The sequence below is a fragment of the Nilaparvata lugens genome, chromosome X, assembly GCF_014356525.2.
Source record: "Nilaparvata lugens isolate BPH chromosome X, ASM1435652v1, whole genome shotgun sequence".
Lineage (NCBI taxonomy): Eukaryota > Metazoa > Arthropoda > Insecta > Hemiptera > Delphacidae > Nilaparvata > Nilaparvata lugens.
The window spans coordinates 3972617-3986944 of NC_052518.1; the positions used below are offsets into that span (position 1 = coordinate 3972617).

The following is a 14328-nucleotide window of genomic DNA, read 5'->3' on the forward strand; positions in this document are numbered from 1 at the left end:
AGCACTGTCAATTGATGGAATAAGTCCTTTAGAGTCAGTACCGTATTGTTCATTCCATATATCAGTACCGGTACCATATTATTTGAAAGTCGTTTCCAAGCATTATAAAATAACTACCATATCATTCTGATTAAGATCAATCTGCATAACTGCAGGATAAACCAATTTCGTGATCACCCAAGTCATCAAAAGCTATGATAATCCACTTTAAATATTATGTGATGGAAAATATATCTTCAATTTTATGTGACAAAAATTATAATCTACTTTCTAGAATAAAAAGGATATTCAGCTGGATGTGAAAAATTACATGACTTCAAAATTAATTAATAAATCCTTTACTTGAACGCATTCACATCTTATATAGTATATTACTGGATTGGAATTAAATTTTCTCAATATAATATTATAATCAGGCTCAAAAAGTGTTTAGACACTGTGCTTGCACTTCATGGCTGAAGCTCCAAAATCCTCTACTGTCTCGTCTTCATCGACTTCAACAGACAGCGAGATGTTTCTTCTTTTCTCCATGTCTGTGAACAAAAATTAAATCAACTTAATTTTAATTTCATCTTCACTGTATAACTTCAGGTACAAAAATTAGTAAAAAACGGAAGCATTTGCATGTAGGCCTACAGCAGATCAAGTTCAACAGATAACAAAATTGGAAGCTTGAGAAACTTAGTTATTTGCATTATCAATCAATCAATAATAATTATTAGGAAAGAATGTCATCTAAATTTGGAAATAATATGTTTACTTTACTTATCTGTTAGAAATACAAAGTTATTGTCATAAGAGCTCGTCGTATTGAATTATTTCAGTTGCTCTCCTAAAAATGTAATTTTTCACCTCTAGATAAATACCACTAGAATATTTTAATGACGACTCTGTATTTCAAATCAATAGAACAAAAGAATAGAATATCAAATCATTAGAAATATCCGATTCGTCAATTTAAATGGGCCTTTTTCATGTAAAAATTGGCATTTGTTCTATAAAATTATGACCAAATAATATTTCGTTGACTAAGTCCAATCTTGAGAAATTATGATTTTAGTATAGCCTACTGTTAATTCTTATAGCCTTATGTGTCGATTGAAGTATATCAATAACTATGCAAGATATGAACTTTCATTTTATTTATTACACAAAATTGTTCTTCATTGCCCTCTTTAATAATAATACATTTTTATTGCTTCACAAGATACAAAGATGCAATATAAATTTGAATAAACAAATAGAAAAAGGAAAAATATACCGTATCCAAAATAGTAAAATACGAATACTTGAATAATTATTCTACACAACAAAACAAGTATATTTTGCAAATAAGGTAGGCAACTCCCGAGGTATATAGTATATATAGTAGAGGCTTTAAAGCTTGAATAAAAGTTATCTCGGTGAATTCGACCTGATATTAACTATTATTGACTCTATCTATTTATTTGTTTCTCTTGGTTAACACGACAAGTATTAGTTTATTCGTTGAAAAATATATTGAGTATCGGTAATATAATATTATATTACAGGGCATATTATGTAGGCTATAGACTATATGTAATGTGATAAATTACATAATGGTATTTGTAATTAATGGATGTAAAACATCCATGAGTCATTACAGAACGCAACTCCGAATTTAGATAGCATTCACTTGACTATTGCTTGGTAAGCTATATTCCATTCTCATTTACAGAGATACAATTAAATCATAATGAACCATATTAAGACTTTTTTACCTGCGCGCTCTTCTAAATTTCGGTTGCAGGAGCCAATCGTTGACTTCTCCAATGACAGACTCATTGACCATCTCTTAGAAATTTCTTTGGCAGACACCTGGAAGGATGAGATTAGATTTTAGGATTGGAAAGAATCATAATACAGATACTTACAGATATATACAAATTAATATTAATGGAATGAGTGAGAAAAACCCCAGACAAGCAATATGGAAAATAGCACATCTTTCATGAACTAATTATTGATATCTTATTGCAAAAGAATTGTTATTAAATAAGTTGAAGCTAAGAAATGTTCAAGGGGTATATTTATAATGGATTACAACGTTTTAATAATATGAAATAATGTCAAGTATTAATTTATGAAAATATAGTTACAGTTAGTGTTAATTGGGCTACTTTTATGGAAGCTGAATTCAAACTGAATGTTATAACAGAACTTTTCATTAGAAATGGAAGAAAAAGGGTAAAACTGGAATAAAAATAATTATAAAGAATTCTTTACCAGTGTGGAAGTGGGGTATGCAGAAAAATTGAAATTGGAAAAGAAAAATTGGAATGAAGATTCAATAAAAATAATGGAGAAAAAATAATTTATGTATGAGCGGAGGATACAGAGAAATTAGAAAGTATGCAGCCTCTCTTCATAAACTGTTCTGGCAGCCCCTCCAACTGGAGCGAGCTACACGTACATCATACCACACAGGAGCACAGGAGGTTACCGAGCGCCAAGCGCGAGTCAAAAAAGGAGTCAGAGAAGAAAAAAATGAAATGAACACTGATAAATTAATTTCCTTAATGTAATTTTTTAAGAAAAATATGTATTAAAGCTCTTTCTTCGGAAAAATGTAATACCGGTACAGATAAGAGTACCGATAGTAAAAAAATACTGTATTAGTTGAAAAGAATTCATCACTTTAGTACTGTATTAATAATATAATTAATAATTCACTATGATTTACTACTTGAACTTCTAGTTCATGAGTTCTAATGATTAAACTATTTTAAGAAAATCTAATGTCGTATTGATATTGACTTGATAACAGAACTTCCGTAAAAGGAACTCAGTTGTCATTGTGGATTAAAGTTATTATTGTGATGATTCTGAAATAATATAATGTATAACGCCAAGTAGATGGTGTTTCTACAACAGCATTACTTGCCACTGAGTGAGTGAGTTGAGGAGTGTGAAATTTAATTTAAAAGTATTTGCGCAAAATGATGAGATAGTAGGTAATTACAATTATCTTACCTAATTATAAGGTGTATCTTACCTTTGAAAGTTTTATTCACATTTGATCCAATGTGTCCCGAGTTTTCTTCTAGCAATTCAATTTTTTGTTGTTGCTGAGATATGCATTATGAATAATTAATGTATGCTTCCACTTTTTTGCTCATCTCTTTTTTCGATATTACTCTGTAGCATCATTATAATCATTCTCCATACATTGCCAATCGCAAACATTTCCCTGCAAATGAAAATTTGACAACAATAGAACAAATTTACAGGTATCAATATTGTAGGTAGAAATATTATTCATCTACTTTTTGTAGGCTTATTGTTGTTACATCTACTCCATCCTCTACTTATGCATATTGAATTCAGTCAATTATAATAAACAGTTGTATAAGAAGCGTAGGTACCTCAACGTTTTGTAGCTTTTCACATGTGAGAAGAGGTACGATATATAAATATGTAGGCTGGATTGTTGTTAGAAAAGTTTTATCTGGATTATTTTCTACCTTATTCATTGAACAAGTGTAGCGAGTTCTTAATTTGGACTCTAGGATTTTAGCGTTAGCACGATATGTTACTCGTGATAACAGCCACTGAACCGAACTCTCCGACTAAACTACTTCAAAATTTGAACTCTCTTTGAGACCATCCTACAGATCAAAGTTATTCGGTTGTCAATAAAATTGACTCTTTCCTTCGTCCTTTATGAGGATAACAGGATATCATAGTTTAGAAGTGGATATGGAAAACATGTCAGTGGTAGCATAAATCATATTAATCACAAATTACACGTGATAGAATCAGTTTTAAATTTTCCACGTTCATATGGTCAGGAATATTTTTTGTTGTCATCATGGATGTTAACAACCCATTTGATTTATAATTGAGCCTATTGATATATTGCATATCATAGGTCTAATAGGCCCAAAAACATAATTATAAAGAGTAGAACTTGATAAGTGAACAATATAAGAGATGCTGAGTATAATTTGAAATTAATTGAGTTATATTAATAATATTGTTGAATGTAAATATAAAATTTTTCATAACATTTCAATAAAATTGGAGGTTGAATATTTCTGAAATAGCCAAATTATTTCTTTTTTCCATGGTCGAAACTACATAAGGTAATATTTAAATTAAATTTCCTGTTATATTCATAATTGTTAAATCATGTCACTGGCTGAAATTTATTTATAAGATATTAATACATAATTGGAACACATCCTCTTGCACATATTCAGAACTGTCAGTATATAGTAGCATAAGCATAAATATATTATTATTGTATTCGAAACTGTACCTAGAGTTCTAGAGTAATATTATGTACTTACATTTTTTGATAGGAGAAGATCAAATATTCACGTTATTTTGAAACTAATAAATGACTGAAGCACTGTAAAGAGAACTGGAACTTTTCACTTTTCACTGGTACCTATGCGAAATGTGGTGCATGATGCATGCTTTTCGACTGAAACACTTATAGAGACTAGACTAGAGTAGATGAGTAGACCAAAAACCAAAAACGCGCCAAAACGCTTCGATTTCGACAACCTATAGTGAAAAGAATGGGGGATAAGGGTGTGAATAGAGAATAAGGGTGTGAGCGAGTGAATGATGTTGGACAGAGAACGAGTGGGTGTTGAACAGGGAGTGGACAATGGTGAAGCCTGCCATTACAAAAGAGAAACTGACAGGAGAGAACTAAATCGGACTGATATTGTGGGCAAAGCATGCAGTCGAAATCATAAGGAAAGAATGGTAGATGTAGAGGTGTTAGACGGTAGGGAAAGGGGGGTGAGAGTTGTGCAGGGTGATAAACCCTGAAGACCAAAAAGAAAAAAAGAGAGGGCAATGTAGAGAGAGAGAGAGGTCTGGTGATCTGTGTTGGTTATTTCAAAGTTCTAACTATAGTCTACATCCTTTTCATGTTCAATTATAATATATTGCACGCATTACTATTACATTTATATCCTTCATTCACTAATAAGATGAGCTTTACAGTTTGTCTATAGCTCAATCGGCTACAGTATCTAAATCACAAACAAAAATCGATCATATGAGCACAATATTAAATATAGAAAATATTTCTAAATTTTAAGCTGGTAATCAAGATTGATTACAAAGATAAGCCAAAAAAGTCGCGTTTTGTGCATTTACTGATGAAGTAGAAAACCAGAGATTACTTGAACTATCAACTCTAAGCTCATTCAACTTCAAGACAAAGTTGGAAATTCGAATCAAACAAATTATATTTCATGCATAATTGAATAATCGGACCGATTATGAATGAAGTATTCCTGAGAAAAAACCATGTTCCATGCTTTAATATTGAAAATCGTTCTGTATTCTTAAAAATATCAAGCCTTCGATGTCTACAATCTGAGAATAAAAAAGAGAAACCTACATGATGCAAAGTATTCTCGAATATCATGATCAGTTTCCCACATGTATATTAGTTGTAATGGAAAGTATAATACTTATGTCTCTTGCTACGATATCAAAGAAAGTACAGAATACTGATACTAAAAAAGACTTGGGAAATATAATCTAAAGATCTCAAAATTGATGCTGTTAGATCTCAAAATAAATAAATAATATCGATCAACTTCGAAAAGAGAGGAGACCGAAGGCAATTCTTGTATTTAAAAGATGAATTTTGATATTTCCATGTAACACCAACACCAACTCGTACTATGTAGTATGTACGAGTATAATGTCATTCATTCCAATTTAAAAGGACTTTTAACTCCGGCCGCAAAAGACGTGTCTTGTCAAAACAATTTCGCCTGTATTTGCTAAGAATGAAGCACCTGAAATGAAGTGACCCATATCTACTTCCTCCTTCATGTTGCTTAATGAACAAACCATTTTGTCTTGTGTGGGATTTCAATAATAATTGTACAAGCTCATTCCCAGCCTTTAAGAATACCACAGATTAGTCTAGAACTACGATTCTCAAATATGTAATTGCAATGATTGAATTGTTATCATTTGCTGTTCTTATTGTTCACGCAACTTTCTTCGAATTGATTCCACAGTTTGTTCCATACAATTCAATTTGATTCCTCTAATCCATGCCAATCCCCGATCATGGAAACCAATTTTGAATCATATTCTCAATCTGAACCTTTGTAAATTGATATTCTGAAGTTTGTAGTTCAAATCTTCCAAACAACTTTTAACAAATCCGAAGTGTAGCATTAGGGTATGCAACTCACCAATCACTGGTCAAGTCAAGGTAACTTTTGTTGAAAGAATGTATTTGATTAATGGATGATTATTATAGTTTCAATTCGGTAGAGGTAATAAAGGACTGTCTGAATATTTCTTTACGTAGGGCTTTGGTTGGGATTGGCGCTAAGTCTATTAATATTGTGAATGAAAATGGAGACATTTTCCAATTTTGAGATAAATTTTATCTAAAAAAGTGGAGGAATTTTATACATTTTTATTCGAAATACCGTAGTCTCAATTTTATCATGAATGTAGTAAAAGTTATTAATCTTCTTTGATAGTCTATATATCTTGGTTACCGGTTATCGAATTAAGCTTGATCTGATGTTACCATTGGTATTTCAGTGTTCTTTGATAATAATATTTATATAACCTGCAACAGTTACCAATTTTCAATCCAAGTGAGAATTAATTTAAACTAGATTCATTGATATGTAGATCTACTGGGTTAATTGTATGCGATCGGTTCAGTACCATATGTTATAAATATATAGCTCAAGTTAATTATTGAGGAATTCTGAACCGACTCACTGATCACAATTTATGAAAAACTACCCTATTGATTGCGATAAAACTATGAAGGATTTCTTATTCCTAAAATCACATTACAAACGAAAAACAGCACAGCTTTCTTAGGTCCCAGGTGCTCTCTGCGAAGTCTAGTGAAGATAATAATGACGTTGAACGTTTACGTTTAATAACTTAAAAGAACGTTTCGAAACGTTCAAGTCATGTTAGCTTCTAGCAAATCAATAAATCAATTGAAGTATTAATAATGATGTCATATTGGTCTTATTGAGGATGGGTATAATAATGACAATCGTTCAAGTATCTAGTCCGCATTATTGTAGCTTATCTGAAAAAGTCTCTCCATAATTTAAGACATTAAAAGAGATAAATTATCATGATTTGCATGATAGGCTACCAAAGAGAATGAAGATCTCAAACTTTTATTTTTATAATTTTGCTGTAAACTTACTATAATCATAATTTATATACTATATATTATTAGGATAGGAAGAGAGTAATGAATAACTTATAGCCTTTCATCAACAGATATTTCAAAAACTACCTATCATTCCTGCAACAAAACTGTAGTCTAGTGTGTTCTATAAAATTTTGTTGCTTTCACATTATATTTGCAACAAGTTTTTTTAAATACTTTGACAGATTATACTTTCATAAGACTTCAAACGTTAATTCATTTTTATAGGCCTACTTATTAGTTATTAATTATATTAATTCAAGTTTATAGGCCTACTACTTAGCATTTATTATTTTTATGAAGATTATAGTTTTACTCATCCTACTGCTAGTATTAACTGATCTAATATTGGATTTTAAAGGAAAGGATTGGCTTATGACGTGCGGGATGAGAAATTCATGAATGACACTTCATCATGTCTGAACTACTGGACTGATTAACTTGAAATTTTGCATCTGGACTCTTAATTAATCGAGGATGGTTAAAGGCCTATTTAAAATTCTTCAAGATTTCAGTAGGTCAAGTTTCCAGTCTGTCAAGTTTTCAATTAGAGGGTTACCTGCTAGTCAGTAATAAGTGCACAGTTCACTCACAACTCCCATTACACAGTTATTAAGAACTCTATACTATATTATATCAGGTCCTACTACGATGTAGCCTACAAGGAACTCCATACGTTACGTTAACGTGTAGTATAGAATTCCGTGCCTGCCCAGCAAAGCAAAGACAAGAGTGTCATCGGGAACGCGCCAACTAGTCTCCCCGACAACTAGTCCCCCCGACAGTAAAGCTCCTTTTGAAACCACATTCGAGGGGATTTACTGACGGCGTCAACTAAGCTCCTGAAAGAGGAGCTTTACTGACGGGGAGACTAGTTGTCGTCAACGACCGAGGAGCTTAGTTGTCGTCTACGGTCCCGACAACTAGTCCCCTCCGAACCAGTAGGGTATTTACTGTCGGGGAGACTAGTTGACGCTAGCGTGCAAGGAGCATGGTTGTTGTCACCGAGCCGGACAACCAAGCTCCTCGCTCGCTCTGAGTGCTGGAGGTTTTGCGAGTAAACTGACATATATTATATTTAATGCACATACTCTATGGATTTCCTCAAATCACGCCTGGTTTTCCCAGTCATTCATAGCTTTTTTAAGAGTTATATCACATTTTTCAAGAACCAATAGTTCAAGCTTCATAATGAGGTTCAGCTTAGGTATTGGTTCATATTTTCATGTTCTTATCTAAGAGTCACATTTCAAAACAACAAGTGAGTGAAGCAAGTTCAAAATACCCTTTTGACTGATATGATGTACAAGAGAGATCCGTTTCAATGGGATCTGCAGGCGAGCGAAGCGAGTCCCATTGACACTGCCGGGGTTCAGGGGGTCATGGAATTAATTACAGGCAGTGGTGGATCAAGGAGGATCCAGCAGCAATAATATAAAAAACTTAAGTGAATTGAAAAATTCCAAAGTACAATATCATAGGTTTTATCGATGGAACTATTTGAGACTAGTCGGCAGGCTCGCTTCGCTCGTCTGCATTTTTCATATGGGCATGCTCCTTTCCATCAAAAAGTCAAAAGAGACTTTCAGGAACTGTTTAATTCGAATTATGTAGTGCAGGATGGAAAAATCGTGTTTCTATTGGTATGAATAAATATATCTCTGTAGAGACTTTGTTAGGATATTATGAAAATTATTGTATTCAGTTCAGGCCTTTAAAATTTGAGATAGGAATTTATTTATTCAATCAATGAGAATTACACAACTTACAGAAAAGTACCACAGGCTTATACGTGATTATAGGAATGACGTGGTTAACTTACAAAACATTCATATCAAACTCTCTCAAGTATGAATTTTCCGAGAAATGAAGAAATATGCATAGAAAACTAAATGAAAAACTGGAGAAAAGAATCCCTCTGATTTATCACCGCCATTACCGCAAGTTTACACTTTAAAATTCAGTTGTTCCTGAAAACCCTGGAAAAACAACTTACTCTGAACTTAATAGTATATTTCGCACCTAGGGCCGAAAATGAGACTTTTCTGGCTCGAAATCGGTTTTCAAGTCCGAGGCCCTAGACCGAGTACTAGAAAAGATTGAGAGCCGGAAAAACATGTTTGCCCATGGTGAGAACGTTATTTTTCGCCACACAGAAAAATAAACAATATATATATTAGAATAATTGTCTATTATAAGCACTTCCGAAAGCAAAAGTGGAAAGTCATAGCACTAGCAAATCTGAGGTAATCTGAATATCAGGAAATTGTCCAAGTATTTTTATTTTTTATTCTGATTTGTCTAAATAACCTAAAAGATTATGTTCAATTATGTAAGAGGTTGAATTTATACTCGTTATTCTTCCAAATGACAATAAGATGATATTATTATTTTTTTTTTTTGATTCTTGAATAATGAACACAAATAATGAAAAGGTTTTTGATCAGCTGTTTTAGCACACTTGAAATTTGGCCAATCTGAATGTCAATGTCAACAATGCTTGTTGTCATCGACCTAGGAAGTTTAGGTTAGAGGTTCTATCCTACTATGAAAATCGAATTTGAATAGTTTATAATATATATCTTATCTGTATTTCAATCATCCAAATAAAATGATAATATATTATTGCAGAATACTTTATTCAATTGTAGAAGCATAAACTGGTTCCATTTTGTAAACACGTTCACATCAAATCAGAATCAGCTGACTTCAAGGTTATTTTACAACCCTAGGGCCGTAAAACTTTTACCGGCCTGGTCAGAAAACAATCACTTTCGAGCTCCATATGACGCACGTAAACCAGCTCATTACATCCAAGTGGGGCGAAAAAAATATTACACGGACCTGTGGAACAGATTTAAACAATTTCTGTCCATAAATTAATGAAAAACAGAAAAATATAGAAAAACGTTGGAAAACGCCAGCTTCGGTGAAATATTGGGCAACATAATATTTTTAGACCCTAGCTGAACATTTGTACCAATTTAAACGTTTTTTGTTCTCGTAAATGCTGATAAAAAGAAGAAAAACACTTATTTTGGGCTATGTTTAACGTTATACCACAGCTCTTCTAATAGAACATTTTGCACACCTACTATTACTTTAGTAATAGTAATAGTAGGTATTGCCTAGAGCCCATGTTACACGAGCGCGTTAACGCGGTTGCCGCGGCGTTAACGCGGCGCTGGCAGCGCTGAACCAAGTTATACACAGCGTTGTTAGTAGCGCGCACTATAAAAGTAACACTGCTAAGTCAAGTTATCAGCGCTCGTATAACATGGACCTTGAGGTGCGTACAGATTTATGCGCCGCAAACACGTGCAATTCATCTTTTAACAGCTGATGCCAAGCTTTTTATATCTGTATCTTTTTATATCCGTTTCTGTACGATATAATCAGCTGAAGGAAAGTGAATTGGTCTTGATCGCGGAGCGTAAATCTGTACGCTCCTGTTTTCCAAATTTGAACATTTTCTGTCTATTACTTCTTTTTAAAACCGAGAAAACCCAGAAATGTTCTTAAACGCTGGAAAACCCGCTTATTTTAGGTGTATCTTTTGCGTTATCCCAAAGTCCTCCTATTACTACATTCTTACACCCTAGCTGAGCTTCTGCACTAAATTTGGATATTATTTCTGTTCATTTGTTCCTGATAAAGCTGAGAAAACGCAAAAAAAAAACGCTGAAAATAATAATATACATCATTAGTTTAGCGTTAGTTTAGGTTATTTTGAAAAATGTGACGTTTGTTCGGATGCTGCAGCATGTAATAAAGCACGGCAGTACAATTCCAAGAGAAAAAAAATCATAAATTTCATTATGAACTTCCTTAATGATACCTGTTTCAAAGGCTGTTCTCTCCGACTGAAACCGCAGACAAATCCGAACAGGATTTGATTAATTATTAATTCTTAATTCTCAAATATGTAATTGCAATGATTGAATTGTTTTCATTTGCTGTTCTTATTGTTCACGCAACTTTCTTCGAATTGATTCCACAGTTTGTTCCATACAATTCAATTTGATTCCTCTAATCCATGCCAATCCCCGATCATGGAAACCAATTTTGAATCATATTCTCAATCTGAACCTTTGTAAATTGATATTCTGAAGTTTGTAGTTCAAATCTTCCAAACAACTTTTAACAAATCCGAAGTGTAGCATTAGGGTATGCAACTCACCAATCACTGGTCAAGTCAAGGTAACTTTTGTTGAAAGAATGTATTTGATTAATGGATGATTATTATAGTTTCAATTCGGTAGAGGTAATAAAGGACTGTCTGAATATTTCTTTACGTAGGGCTTTGGTTGGGATTGGCGCTAAGTCTATTAATATTGTGAATGAAAATGGAGACATTCTCCAATTTTGAGATAAATTTTATCTAAAAAAGTGGAGGAATTTTATACATTTTTATTCGAAATACCGTAGTCTCAATTTTATCATGAATGTAGTAAAAGTTATTAATCTTCTTTGATAGTCTATATATCTTGGTTACCGGTTATCGAATTAAGCTTGATCTGATGTTACCATTGGTATTTCAGTGTTCTTTGATAATAATATTTATATAACCTGCAACAGTTACCAATTTTCAATCCAAGTGAGAATTAATTTAAACTATATTCATTGATATGTAGATCTACTGGGTTAATTGTATGCGATCGGTTCAGTACCATATGTTATAAATATATAGCTCAAGTTAATTATTGAGGAATTCTGAACCGACTCACTGATCACAATTTATGAAAAACTACCCTATTGATTGCGATAAAACTATGAAGGATTTCTTATTCCTAAAATCACATTACAAACGAAAAACAGCACAGCTTTCTTAGGTCCCAGGTGCTCTCTGCGAAGTCTAGTGAAGATAATAATGACTTTGAACGTTTACGTTTAATAACTTAAAAGAACGTTTCGAAACGTTCAAGTCATGTTAGCTTCTAGCAAATCAATAAATCAATTGAAGTATTAATAATGATGTCATATTGGTCTTATTGAGGATGGGTATAATAATGACAATCGTTCAAGTATCTAGTCCGCATTATTGTAGCTTATCTGAAAAAGTCTCTCCATAATTTAAGACATTAAAAGAGATAAATTATCATGATTTGCATGATAGGCTACCAAAGAGAATGAAGATCTCAAACTTTTATTTCTATAATTTTGCTGTAAACTTACTATAATCATAATTTATATACTATATATTATTAGGATAGGAAGAGAGTAATGAATAACTTATAGCCTTTCATCAACAGATATTTCAAAAACTACCTATCATTCCTGCAACAAAACTGTAGTCTAGTGTGTTCTATAAAATTTTGTTGCTTTCACATTATATTTGCAACAAGTTTTTTTAAATACTTTGACAGATTATACTTTCATAAGACTTCAAACGTTAATTCATATTTATAGGCCTACTTATCAGTTATTAATTATATTAATTCAAGTTTATAGGCCTACTACTTAGCATTTATTATTTTTATGAAGATTATAGTTTTACTCATCCTACTGCTAGTATTAACTGATCTAATATTGGATTTTAAAGGAAAGGATTGGCTTATGACGTGCGGGATGAGAAATTCATGAATGACACTTCATCATGTCTGAACTACTGGACTGATTAACTTGAAATTTTGCATCTGGACTCTTAATTAATCGAGGATGGTTAAAGGCCTATTTAAAATTTTTCAAGATTTCAGTAGGTCAAGTTTCCAGTCTGTCAAGTTTTCAATTAGAGGGTTACCTGCTAGTCAGTAATAAGTGCACAGTTCACTCACAACTCCCATTACACAGTTATTAAGAACTCTATACTATATTATATCAGGTCCTACTACGATGTAGCCTACAAGGAACTCCATACGTTACGTTAACGTGTAGTATAGAATTCCGTGCCTGCCCAGCAAAGCAAAGACAAGAGTGTCATCGGGAACGCGCCAACTAGTCTCCCCGACAACTAGTCCCCCCGACAGTAAAGCTCCTTTTGAAACCACATTCGAGGGGATTTACTGACGGCGTCAACTAAGCTCCTGAAAGAGGAGCTTTACTGACGGGGAGACTAGTGTTGTCGTCAACGACCGAGGAGCTTAGTTGTCGTCTACGGTCCCGACAACTAGTCCCCTCCGAACCAGTAGGGTATTTACTGTCGGGGAGACTAGTTGACGCTAGCGTGCAAGGAGCATGGTTGTTGTCACCGAGCCGGACAACCAAGCTGGAGTGCTGGAGGTTTTGCGAGTAAACTGACATATATTATATTTAATGCACATACTCTATGGATTTCCTCAAATCACGCCTGGTTTTCCCAGTCATTCATAGCTTTTTCAAGAGTTATATCACATTTTTCAAGAACCAATAGTTCAAGCTTCATAATGAGGTTCAGCTTAGGTCATATTTTCATGTTCTTATCTAAGAGCCACATTTCAAAACAACAAGTGAGTGAAGCAAGTTCAAAATACCCTTTTGACTGATATGATGTACAAGAGAGATCCGTTTCAATGGGATCTGCAGGCGAGCGAAGCGAGTCCCATTGACACTGCCGGGGTTCAGGGGGTCATGGAATTAATTACAGGCAGTGGTGGATCAAGGAGGATCCAGCAGCAATAATATAAAAAACTTAAGTGAATTGAAAAATTCCAAAGTACAATATCATAGGTTTTATCGATGGAACTATTTGAGACTAGTCGGCAGGCTCGCTTCGCTCGTCTGCATTTTTCATATGGGCATGCTCCTTTCCATCAGAGACTTTCAGGAACTGTTTAATTCGAATTATGTAGTGCAGGATGGAAAAATCATGTTTCTATTGGTATGAATAAATATATCTCTGTAGAGACTTTGTTAGGACATTATGAAAATTATTGTATTCAGTTCAGGCCTTTAAAATTTGAGATAGGAATTTATTTATTCAATCAATGAGAATTACACAACTTACAGAAAAGTACCACAGGCTTATACGTGATTATAGGAATGACGTGGTTAACTTACAAAACATTCATATCAAACTCTCTCAAGTATGAATTTTCCGAGAAATGAAGAAATATGCATAGAAAACTAAATGAAAAACTGGAGAAAAGAATCCCTCTGATTTATCACCGCCATTACCGCAAGTTTACACTTTGAAATTCAGTTGTTCCTGA

The 14328-nt window shown here is 33.3% G+C and overlaps 1 long non-coding RNA gene across 1 annotated transcript; it reads right to left on the reverse strand.

Annotated features, from left to right (window-relative positions):
• Nucleotides 1–322: 322 nt before the first annotated feature.
• On the reverse strand, nucleotides 323–4751 carry LOC120354753. The gene is made up of 4 exons (XR_005573114.1): nucleotides 4314–4751; nucleotides 3017–3211; nucleotides 1743–1839; nucleotides 323–533 (listed from the first exon to the last, which is right to left on the reverse strand). It is a non-coding gene; the product is annotated as an uncharacterized LOC120354753 (long non-coding RNA).
• Nucleotides 4752–14328: the final 9577 nt, after the last annotated feature.